Raw genomic sequence first — 13,621 nt, 5'->3', positions numbered from 1 at the left:
GATAGATGAGAATGAAAAGGCAGGTCAGTTAGTCTATCGTGATGAATACATCTGGAATTCAGTACGATAGTTTCCAGGGGGGACCACGTGGAGGTCAACCTGAGAGGGTATATTGCTAGCAATAGGACTGGTAGTCTACATTATTAATAATCACTTTGCCCTCGCCGCGAAGCAATTGTGCTTGCATGATTGTATTTGGTTTTGAAGGGTGTGGTAATCAAATTACAGTGTACATAGATATAATACCATAGTCCTTAGTGAAGGGATTATTAATAACCAGAACTTGTAAACTCATTGTTAGTAATGCACCCTGTTAAGTAAACTTCCACATTATCTTCTTGGAAACCATCATGGTTAATTTCTAATGAATTCATCATGATAGATCAACTGACTTGCTTTTACTCACATCTATCATTCATCACTGTTGGCCCTTTATCATAAACTAGTACTGTAATGACGGTACTACTATGTTGTCAACCGACTTAAAAAAATAATGAGGATTTCAATTTAGTCGTATTTTTTTATACTTTTTATCTCATAACTCCTTTGTTTATAAATCAACTTAGAAAGTCTTTTTTTTTATTTTTAAATTATTCGCATATAAATTTTAATAAAAGCACTTCAGTAGTTCAGTTTTTAATAAAAATAAATAGTTTTAACATGATTGAAAACGGTTTCAATAAATCGATACCGTAGTTCTCAGAAATAAATATACATTTGCGTTATGATAAAAATTAACATAACGATGTTTTGATCTGAATTTATAAGGGCGAAACAGAGACTTATAGCTTATATGAAATGTATATGATTGATATTAACCTTAATAGGTGCCAGTGGACCGCAATGTTGGCTCGAAGTCAGTGCGCTCCAGCGATCATTTGAATCATGCTCTATTTGGTGGGACCTTTAAATTCCAGGCAAATAGGCCTCGATTTGATGCTCGACAAATTTCCAAAGAAACGAAATCAATTGTGTAATTTTTGTTCAATTATGAGAAATATGTTTTGGAAAAGTAGTCTTCAAATTGATATATTTTATAACCAAAATTATTAATTGCCACAAAATCACTAAATCACAATTATAATATCAATGAGAAACCAAGCAATGCCTAAGAATACACTACATAGATTATCTCATTATGATTTTATGTCAACCATTAACTGTCCACTACTGCCACTTCCTATTGGGGGGAGGGGGGGTTACTAGTAGCTGCCCCGCTTGGCAGGTGGGTTGGCAACCGCAGTTAGGTTTAAATGATGTTTCAAGAGGGACGCTGCTGCCTATCCATGGATCATTATGTAATACTAGATACTTTTTAATACTTTTCCCAAAATAATGACAGTATTTTTTAACTTCCCATAAAAATACAGCACGTTTATCTATTACGTTAGTATAGGAGGCTCAACATATTTATCGTTTTCATGATTTTTTTTTTAATATATTCTTACCCACCTGCCAAGCGTTGCAACTACTGGCAAAACTCCCCTTAATGCAGATACTATGTCCAGCAGTGGGCAGCTAGTGGCTGACATAACAACAACAACGTATTCTACAGTATGGGTACATAGTTCGATTTCAGTTTATATATATATATATATAATTTGGACGATGATGTTCATGGGCGAAACAGTATACTCTCTTATAAGTTGTATATTTATTTATTTATTTACAAGAAATATAGAAAAAAAGTTACTGGTTATTTGATTAGAATTACTTTGTTTAATTTCGCTACCGTTAGTATGTGTATGACTGCCAACACTCGAAGATTAACCACCACTATTACTACCAGAAGATCCATACTAGCCATATTAGCCATCAATCTTCGACTGCCTTTTTGTTCCCGTAATTTAAAACACGTGTTTTACCTCTAAACGAGACATCTACAGGCAAATTATTAGATCACTGCTCGGAGCCTAACGTTAACAGTCTTAAAACGTGCGCGAACAAAATGGCAGTCAAGGATTGATAGCTAATATTAATGGTTGTAGAACTTCTGGTAGTAGTAGTGGTGCTAAATTTTCGAGTATTGACAATTGCAGACATACTAATGGTAGCGGAATTAAACAAAATAATTCAAATCAAATAACCAATAATATGGATTTCCGTAAGATAACACCTATTTTATTAAAATATTTATAAATTTATTTATCAAACTTACACACAATACATAAATCAAAAATACAATAACGAATTTATTGCTACTTTTTAATAGACACATAACTTTATACTCAACTTATATTTTATTACTTTGAAAACTAACAATATATGGTACTAAACTGACATGCAGAATATTACTTCTGTTTTATTACTATTCAGTATTCAAAAGTGTTATTTATTATGAAAGTTCCAAAAGAAATAACCAAACCATCACGTTGCCAAAATCATGAAAAAACTTAATAACAAGCGGTAAAGTAATATGAACACGCGGTGCACTTTATGTACGAGTAATATTCGACTAAAGTGATATTATGTATATAATATCTTGTATCAACGCTGGAAAGGCAAAACGTATTAAGTACCACTTTGGCCAATATCGAGTGATATATATCTACATCATAATTATCCTTTCAGCCATTATCCATCTACTGCTGGACATAAGTCTCTCCTACAGACTGTCATAAAGAACGGTCCTGAGCCATCTACATCCACTGACTCCCTGCAATGCATTCCATTGGGGGAAGGGGATGTTAGTGACTTCCAGTTCTATTGCTAGCAATATACGCTATCAGGTCGACCTCCACGTGGTTCCCCCTGAAAACTATCGTGCTGAATTCCAGGTGCATTCATCACGATGGGCTAACTGACCTGCCTTTTCATTCTCAACTATCATCCCTCACTGGTGTCTCGCCAGCGTATATCGTTAACGCAGGTGTGCCATTGGAAATTTGGCACATTATTATTCATTTCACCGTTTTATTTCATTACTTTCTATATTCTTGTCCAATTCACTAAATGGTACTTAATACGTTGTACCTTACTAACGTCGATATGTAAAGATAAGTGAGTGTTTGTAATTTACAGAGACTATCTTCTAAGTAATTTTCTTATTTAGTTTAAAGCGGACATTACCGCTTGGCACTTTTGCAGGCTAAGTACACACATAATTCTTTAGTAGAAACTTAAAAAGCTCTTTGTAGACAAAATGTTCGTGTCCACCATTACAAGTTTGTTCAATTAGCAGTTTGTACTTTACAGTTATATATTTAAAAACTATTTTCTATCTATAATATAATATGGACGGACAGTCTGATTAAAATGTGAGTGAAGAGATTTTTTTTTTATTTGGCGTGAAAATTGGCTAGAACGAGTAGTGTAACAATTTGTAAAATTGGTATCTATTTGTTCTTTTTTTATGGAATAAAAATAAAATGGTAACACCAGTAAATGATGACAGTCAGATCGGTTGATCCATCGTGACCAATTCATTAGGAGTTAATTAGAAATTGCAATGGGATCTCTATTTATTTCCGTATTACGATACTTTACGTAAACTATTTTGTAGGCAAAGACCTAAATATCGTAGATATCGGGAAGGAAAGGATTGTTAGTAACGGGGATTAATAGACTCGGTGTTAGTGGCTTGCGATCCTTCCTGGAAATCAATCGTGCTCAAAAACCAAAACCAAGTGAACCCATCACAATGGACTAACCGACCTGCTTTTTCACTTCCCAGACTAGTGCTCCGTCATCAAATATTAACAGCGCATGCGGAGGTACCATTTTATTACGATACATTAAAAATATACATACTTTAATCAATATATAAGGTATTTACTCAACTTGACCTTAACAAATTGGGATCAAACAAAAATAATTAAATAGTGTTTAAAAAAAAAATTTAAATTGCATTAAAATCAGTTATATTGATTTAAAAACTAAACTACTTAACCAATATTAATAAAATTTATTTATGACCCATTCTGTACTTATTTCCTTTCTGTAATTATATCCTTTCAGATAAAAAAAAAAAGAATTTTCCAAAACGGTTTAGAACTGACGGAGTTATGAGTTAACAAACATAAAAAAAAATACAGCCGAATTGAGAACCTTCTTCTTTTTGAAGTCAATTAAAAATACAGACAGTTCGGGAATCTTCTTTTTTAAGTACCATAAATATTAAGAAACTCGAGAACGAAAACGTGTTTTGTCATTAAAATAATTTATATTACGTCCATAGGCCTATCGAAGTTGGCAGCTTACCTTTGATGAAGCTGTACAAAACAAAGCCTGGATGAATTTTCGGGGCCGGCGAATACTCCCAGAGGATATAAGTTAGTAGGTAGGTAGGTAACTAATTTGCATACATCGTCCGGGATTCAGAGATGCCTCTATTTCGCCCGGCGTTGGGTCAAATTTGTCACCGCGTTCTAATACTCGTGTGAGAGTAACGCCCTCTGGTGATAGCATAGTGATGTGGTATTTTAGGTTTTATCTTAATGTTTATTAAAGTGAATTATTTTATGTATTTATTTTCGCTCTTTCTCCCCTTTGACTAAAAAGAAATTATGAAATTTAATTAGGTAGTTATTTCAAAACTACACTAATATAATCAAACTAAGAAATAGCGTATCTTATTGCGACAATCACAGTATTACAGTGGTGGGCACATTCATCATCTCAGCCATTATCTGTCCACTGCTGAACATAGGTCTTTCCCATAGACTGCTATAAGGAACGGTCCTGACCTGAGCCACCTGCACTTGCGCGGGCTACCAGACATAATTTATAAAAACAATTATCCTAGCCTCTATCTATTGATCTTATTAAGACCCCGTATATTATTTTTTCTTGACTAGGTATCTCCCATTTGAAGACATTAATTAGTTACATTTTTATTATATTAGTAATATGCTCCTATTAATTATATAAAGATAGTGCCTTATATATATTTGGAAAGGGTAGACGAGGTTTCGCTTCACTATCACCAACAGAAGAACTAGAAGAAAGACCTCTCCTCATCCTACGAGAGGATAGTGCTTAGAGCCAGTGACCTGGGGATAGTAATCCCTGTAGTTGAAGTAAAGGAGTCCACCCCAAGGTCCCACCTAACCCTTCCAAAGAGGGTCTAGAAAAAGAAAGTTTCTAACGTCACTTTCGTAGTTATTAGTTAATATTATTTAAATTGAAATTGTCATACTTGTCGTAGCTATATAAGGCAATAAATATTATGATTCAGAGATCAACTATCAAGCAGGTGTAACCATATCCTCATTAAATATATCAACACACATGTCGAATCGTACATTGCACGGTTTGTTTTCGTTTTCAATCAGCATGGCTTTCCAACTCGTCGATGTAATTGGTGCATGTTTATAATCCGTGGCCAAAACCCAAAAGTCATTGGAAGCGGTCAAAACCATTTGACACGTCTGATTGGTGTTAAGTAATAAAGGCGCGGGTCGGAACAATTAAACACGATAGTAGCAGATGTTTGTTCTTTCACAAAGACATAGTTTGATCTAAAAATGTCATTAGTTATATATTTTTATTACAATTTTTTTTTATACAGAAAAGAGTAGGTATTCTTCTTCAGAGTTTTCGAAGAGACTACTAAGAGTAAAAACGGGCCAAGTGCATATCGGACTCGTGAACCGAGGTTGATATATATTTGTATGTATATATTATATATTACATTTTTTATTATGTTATTACAATTTTCTCTTTATTTGTACTGAATAATATTAGTTTTTGCCAAACATTATGATTCTAGTTCAACACTATAGATTTTGATTCACTTGCAAAAGTAAAAATATACGTTATAGAGGCTATATCTTTTAGATGTATTTACTTAAAAATTTGATTTTTTTCACAGCTCTAATGGATTGGAAACTTGAATATTTGTTATTTATTTCAGCTTGATGCCTCCACGCGTTCCTCAAAAAAAGGTTCTTGACAGACGAACCGACAGTGGAAAACAACGTAATCCGATAAGGGTTCCGTTCCTTTTGCCCTAAAAAGCGTAATATTCGAAGAGAAGGGTAATGCAAAAGGAAACTCCATACCAAGCCACCTGGCCTAATTATTTCTTTCACTTATAAGAAGAAACCCACGTCAGAAGTTAGTCGTTATCAGGTTTTTTTTTTTTTATACAACTTAGAATAGCAAACAAGCTGACGACCCACCTGATGGAAAGTGGTAACCGTCGCCTATAGACATGAGCAGTACCATGGACATAACAGAGTATACTCTTTCGCCCATGATACCCCCCATGCGTTGCCATTTATACTCAGGTGTTATTCCTCCATACCCAGTATATTCACGCCATATCCCACCCTTCAAACCGAAACACAGCCATGCAAACACAACTGCTTTACAGTATAAACACGAATGGGACAGGGGTACCCAAGCAATCGAATTTTGTGCAGTCTACCTCTATTATTATTATAATTATAATGATAATACATATTTATTTTTCGTATAAATATATTAATAGTAAAAAAAAAACCATTTAAACTAATTTATAATTACGTATAGATCAAGGTGGAATAGAGCCTGTGTTGCATTGTAGTAGGTGTAATTGGCATTTTAGCTAACATTTTTGCATGTAATATAACAACGAATGAGAAACAGAGAATATAATAAAGAAAAGAAAAGCATTAACACAACTGCGTCTACAAGGCTCTTCCTAATATTGTTTACTTTGTAACCTAATTTAATCAGTAAGCTGAGATAAGCTGAGTTTTGAACATGTCTCTACAAGAATTGACTATTTAAATTAATACTATTAAATTTGATATTATTTTATGAGTAACTATAAGTAAGAAACTATTAGTTTACAAATGAAAGATAAATCTGTGCCTCTAGTGAGAAAGGATATAACTCAAGTTATAGCCTTTTTCTTTTTTAGGCTACTTTAAATAAGCAAATTTTTCTCTCTCGAATGGTATAAGAATCGTAACGATATCTTTAAAAACAATAGAGATAGTAAACATGTAAAAGGCTACAATTAACAAAATATTTGTGGTAAAAAAGTCATAATTACAAATAAAACTACAATATTTTACAAAAATAGTGCCAAAAATGACAAGATGCTTAGAACCACCCTTTAAATATGAATTTATTTTTGTGTAAAATGAATCAGTTCGATTTGAACCCTTTTACACCATTTAATAGCGATTATTTTTTTATAGCGTAAAATACACAACATTGTTTTTCTTCAATACTTCAATAAAATAGTTTTAATTCAACTTAAAACTATTTTCACATGATAATTTTAATATTTTTGTTAAGTGTGATTAGGTATAATAGAATTATTTTTAAAACTATAGGTTTTACACAAAAACCGACAATTTCATAAGAAAGAGGAGAAAAAATTACTATAAATGCAATCATTGACTTGTTCAATTAGCAAATAATAAAAGCAGCAGAATTTTTTTTCTTTATTTAAAATAGTTTTTTGGCTCTCCTGAAAAGTGGCCATTTTGAATTGAACCTTTTCTCTCTAGAGGCACAGAAATAATAAATTTTTCGAAGTGTATTAAATTTCAAAGTAATCTTGAAAGTATTTAAAAGTTATTTATAGTTTATGTGCTTATATCTTATAATTTTATTGGGGTCAATTCTAAGATACCATTTTCTACACATTTTTTTTTTATAACACAAGGAGCAAACGAGCGTGCGGTTTACTTGACGGTACGTGTCGACCGCCGCCCATGATCACTCACAATACTAGAAGCATTGCAGGTGTGCTGCCTGCCTTTTAAAAATGAATAATTATGTTATTTACCTATTTTTTTAAACTTAAATTTTAATTTGATTTTAATTTTGGCGAAAGTACTATTTAATGGGCCATCATAAACTAAGTTTTTGATGATTGAATTTTCACTTAAATCTGTTAGATATTTAATTCATATTGTTCCTTTAAATAAAGATTACACTGTGTTTATATAAAAATTTTTCTTCGAGATAGGTTCAGACAATGACACATCAGAATCGACACAATTATCTACAGGAACTTAATATTGTAATAAATCATAATAATATTAATATTATAATCTTAAAAGAAAAAGTTTTTGTTTGTTTGTAATACTTTAATGTACTGTAAAGCCTAAATTATACGATACAGAGTTCTTGGATGAAATGACAAAAGAATGGCAGACTTATACCAAAAAAGGGCTCTTTTTCAGTCAACCTCTAAATGGTTTACTCTGATTTTTTTTTAGTGTTTCTTTATTTATTAAAATTACTTTTATTATTCTATCTTTACTATTAAAGTAGGTAAATCAATATTTTTACAAAATTAACAAGTATATTTTTGGGGCAGTTTTATTATATTTTTCGTAGGTATTCATAAGAAGTATTTTGTATAACAGAAGGAGACTTTGTACAAAAGTCGATTGCTTGGGTACCTCTGTCCCATTCGTGTTTCAACCGTGAAGCAGTTGTGTTTGCATGGCTGTATTTCGGTTTGAAGGGTGGGATATGGCGTGAATTTACAGGGTACAGAGGAATAACACTTGAGTCCTCAGGAATGGCAACGCATGGGGGTATCATGGACGAAACAGTATACTCCGTTATGTCTATGGTACTGCTCATGTCTATAGGCGACGGTAACCACTTTCCATCAGGTGAGCCGTCAGCCATTCTAAGTTGTATAAAAAAGAAGCATTATCTTATTTTTTTTAAATATTCTAATTTCTACATTTAACTCGCCACATTATCATCCATCTCTCAAAATGTAGATTTGTAAAATTTACACTATAAAAAATGCCTTGTACATTCTATTGCAAATACAAGGCTTTTGGGATGAAAGGGATTGTTAGTAATGGAGACTGAGAATTCCATTGCTAGCAATATACTAGGTCGACCTCCGCGATTCTCCCTGGAAACTATCATGGTTAATTCCTGATGAATTCATCATGATGGGCTAACTGGCCTGTTTTCATTCTCATCTATCAGCCTTCACTGGTGCTCTGCCAGCGTATCCCGTTAGCGCAGGCGAGGTTACCATACTATTTTCACCCATCAAAAAAATACAAGGCATTTATTTACTAAATTTCACTAGACATTTCACTGTTAAAATGAAGTAACATTATATTTTCTTGTTACTTTCATTCAATATAATGGATCTATCTCATATGAATAATATATGTGGCTGAAATAAAGTAATTACTCGTAACACTATTACTGGAATTGAATATTTATTGATGACACTTGTACGACAATAATTATAGGACTCACTAGCAAATTTCCATACAATTAGAAAAAAAAAAAATAATGAGTTTTCAGAATAAAGACTCGAACAATGAATATAATTGAGGCAAATTAATTAATATCAAATTATACTTTAATTAAAATCCTAACGTAAAATAATTAACTAAAGCTTTGCTCTTAGGGTAACTTAAAAGTATATATTATAATACCTTACCTTTATTAAATTAATTTTGATTAACGACGTACCTTATTTGTATAAATGTGTAGTTCAATAATGAATTTCGCTTCTTAAAGATCATCCAATCTTACTAAGTTTATATATATATATATATATATATATATATATATATATATATATATATTTTATGTATATAGTTTTAATATTACTTTTTTCACCTTTTGTACTTCATATGTGTAATGTATGTATGTATGTTTTTTGTATTATTCTTTAAGTAGTACAGGAAAGAGTTATTAAATAAATAAATTACTTGCTAGAGAAAAATAGTATATATATATATATATATATATATTAGATATTTTTAAAAATTTCATATGAACATGAAGAAACCGATTTGGATAATTTAATGTAAGAACTGTCGGTTCAAATTATGTGTAATTTGCTCAATAATCAGGCTCGTGCTTGCGTTATAGCTGCTCAAGACTAAGCGTCCCCGATGCTACCGAAACTAATCGAGCTTTTTTCAGTAGTTATTACATTAAATCAGTATCAAACCTCTTTTGTAGAAGTATAATTTGGTATTTATGAATAAGGGGATATGTATGTGCGTAAAATTTCATGACGGTTCGTTGACCAATAAAGGCAATAAGAGGTAACAACTCTATCACATTCACAATACGCTTATTTCGAATGAAATGGAACATGAAATCGGGAGCCGTCGAGAACTATTCGATAGCAAATATTTCCACGTTTACAGTTCGAAGTTAATTTTAATTAGGGAAGTTGCACAATTCCTTTCTTTGCTCCTTACGAGCGCCGATTAAATTGGAATTGTTTAATTTTGTTGCCGTGCAATGTACGGAACGTCGTTTATCATTGTCATCTATCTATATGTACATAAAATACAATATTCACAGGCCGCTATTTGAAAAAATACGAAAACCGTTAATGAGAATTATAAACGAAAAATTTAATTAAGCTTGAAAAAAGGTGGAGATTTTCCATGCGTTTATTTTTTTATATTTTTTGCCTCATAACTCGAAAAATCGATTTGGATTTTTTTGTGTTTCTTGCCTCATAACTCCAGCATCTATAAATCGATATCGATATTTTTTTTTATCTCAAAGAATATACTTTTTTTATACAACGTAGAATGACAAACAAGCTGACGGCCCACCTGATAAAAAGTGGTAACCGTCGCCTATAGACATGAGCAGTGCCATTGACATAACAGAGTATACTATTTTGCCCATGATAACCTCCACGCGTTGCCATTCTTGAGGACTTAGATGTTATTCCTCTGTACATAAATTCACACATATTCACAAACCGAAACACAGCCATGCAAAAACAACTGTTTCACCGTAGAAACACCTATTGGACAGACCTACAAGCAATCGACTTTTTTACAAAATCTCCCTCTGGTAAAATTTACAGATTTTTTCATGCGTTATATATATATATATATATATATATATATATATATATATATATATATATATGAACTATTTATATATATTCATATTCATATCTATCTATCTTGTAAGACACAAGATAGATAGATAGGGGCAATACACAATATACTGTGTTGCTAATGACATCCCTCTCGAAAACCTCCCTCGCCACGTGGTAGCAAATAAATAAAAAGAAATAATAAGCAAATACATTATATTTACATGTGTACTAGATGTATATATAATATATTTTTACCTACTTAAAATATATAAAATACGCAAGAAAATATTTTCAAATAGCGTTCCGTATAGGCTTTATATCATCATCATCATTATCACCATATCAACTATTATCTGTTCACTGCAAACATATATGTTTAGGATATGTGGATGCAGTGGGAGCAGGAGGTATACCTCCTCTTCCCACTGCATCCACTGACTTCCTCTAATACATTTGTCGTCGCTTTATTTAGTAGGGGATCGTCCTGCACTGCGTTTGCCCGTACGATGTCGTTACTCAAGAACCTTTCTTCCCCATCGGTTGTCGGTTCTTCGAGTGATGTGATCACAATTTTACATATGTAGATAGATCTTAAGAACATGAAACTAAATGAGATGAGATTTATTCGTAAAAAAACATAACTGTAGTTTCTTAACTAATATTATTATTATAGTTTTATAAGAGTATAGTAATTATCTTAAGAACGTAGTATATAGCATTTGTTATTCGCTGTTAATGTAGCTTTCTATAGATGGAAGAATTTTTTAAATAGGTCGAATACTTTTTGAGTTAATCCATTACAAACAAAGAAACAAATCTTTCCTGTTTATAAATATTTATATATAAATTAATTTACCACACAATTACAGACTTTTCTAAGAACAACAATATCAAATAGTTATGAGAAGAATATAATAGTACAAGGTCATTATACCGTCATGGGAAACTAGCAAGTTTTCATGCATTAGCCGGCCAAGTTGGTGTTTGCGAACATAATTACGGCACGGGCGAGCTGCGATTGGCATACCGCCGTGAAATTGGTACTACATGCTACTTCGGCTATGCGAAACGAAAACTATGGACTTTTGTCTATGAGTTTTTCTATTTTTTGTACATCTATATTTATGAAATTGTTCATCTTGACTGACTATCAATGCTCAGACAAAACTATTAAAGTCTGGAAAGCTAAAATTTCAAAACATAAGTTTAATTTATAAAGTAAGCATCCACTAAGACTTTTTGAAAATATCAATTTAAATTGGAAACATGACAACACACGAGCTAAACTGTTGGCAATAGCTAGTTTGTAAATATATAAGAGAAGAACTAAATTTGTTTTTACGTATCGCGATATCTCCCGAATTTAATTCTTATTGTAAAAATGTTAATATTGTTACGATTTAAAAATTCAATTACACAAAAAAATATAAATGATACTTTTAATGAATTAAATGCAAGTGATATTTTATTATACGCTAGTCTTTACTCGTGACTTCATTGGTGTATTTATTAACCAAGACCAAAAATATCCTTCTCCATTACATATAGTACATATATCTATTTTAGGAATAGATAAAACTGTTTAAAGGCCATAAATATAACAAATAAACTAATAAATAAACCCAGTTTTATATTCATAAAATTTGTAAAAATTACACAATAGCTTTTACCTACGATATTGTCTGCTCACTCAGCATGTTTGCTGTATTTTAAATACACTATTGGGACTTAACGTGATGAAAATTTTGCAAGTAAATACTACCTACATACCTGGTTCTTTATTGACGACGGATATATTTTAAAATTAAAGTTTGAAATTTTAATTATAATTTTATAATTAAAATTTCAAACTATTTTAAAATCTATATGTTCATTGTCTTTTTTTAATGAGTGATAATGGAATGGTAACCCCGCCTGCGCTATTGGTATACGTTGACAGGGCACCAGTGAAGAATAGATAATGGGTGATGATGAAAGCAGGTCAGTCAGCACATTGAATCCACTAGAATTAAGCATGATAATTTCCAAGGAGAACCGCGTGGAGGTCAACCTGATAGGGTGTATTCCTGGCTGGAAATGGGTCAGTTAGACTCCATTACTAACCATCCCTTTCCCCCTGTTCATTGGCTAAGATAAAAAGTAATCCATGTTCTTCTCAATATCATGTAATACGGGTGTATAAAATTTCATAGGAGTTGCCTAAGCTATGGAGTCGCTAAGATGTAACAACACAACAAAACATAATATCTGTATCATGTATAACAAAATCGTTTGTCTGCTGAAACACGACGAAAATGACTTTGAGTAAAGTCTCGCTCCGATATTAAATTCTTAAACCCTATTTTATATTATGTCAATACTCATTGTGGTCGTCTTAACACCCTCACTTCGGCAGCATGTTGACGACTGCCGATCAAATACGCAAACTGACTCGAACAACCTCAGTCGGTATTTACATATATCCAATTTTCAACCACACTGCCTTGAAAATAAAGTTCAATTTCATATACTCTTCATTTAACTTAAGATGTTTTTCAATGAACATTACATAGTAGGTGAAAACCCCTCAATGAAGTATTACAAGACTTCTCCATACAGTACGAATACAGTCCTTTATGTAGGTTGTCTCTGCTATTATTAATTAGAGACACCGCTAGTATTTGTAATAGATAATATGTAGTAGGGGGGGGAAGGGATTGTTAGTGATGGAGACAGAGAATCCTATTGCTAGCAATATACCCAACCAGGTCGACCTCCTCGCGGTTCTCCCTGGAAACTATCATGGTTAATTCCTGATGAATTCATCATGATGGGCTAACTGGCCTGTTTTCATTC

The sequence above is a fragment of the Galleria mellonella genome, unplaced genomic scaffold (assembly GCF_026898425.1).
Source record: "Galleria mellonella isolate WM207_F2 unplaced genomic scaffold, CSIRO_AGI_GalMel_v1 utg96, whole genome shotgun sequence".
Classification (NCBI taxonomy): domain Eukaryota; kingdom Metazoa; phylum Arthropoda; class Insecta; order Lepidoptera; family Pyralidae; genus Galleria; species Galleria mellonella.
Note: the sequence above shows the minus strand (reverse complement) of the source record.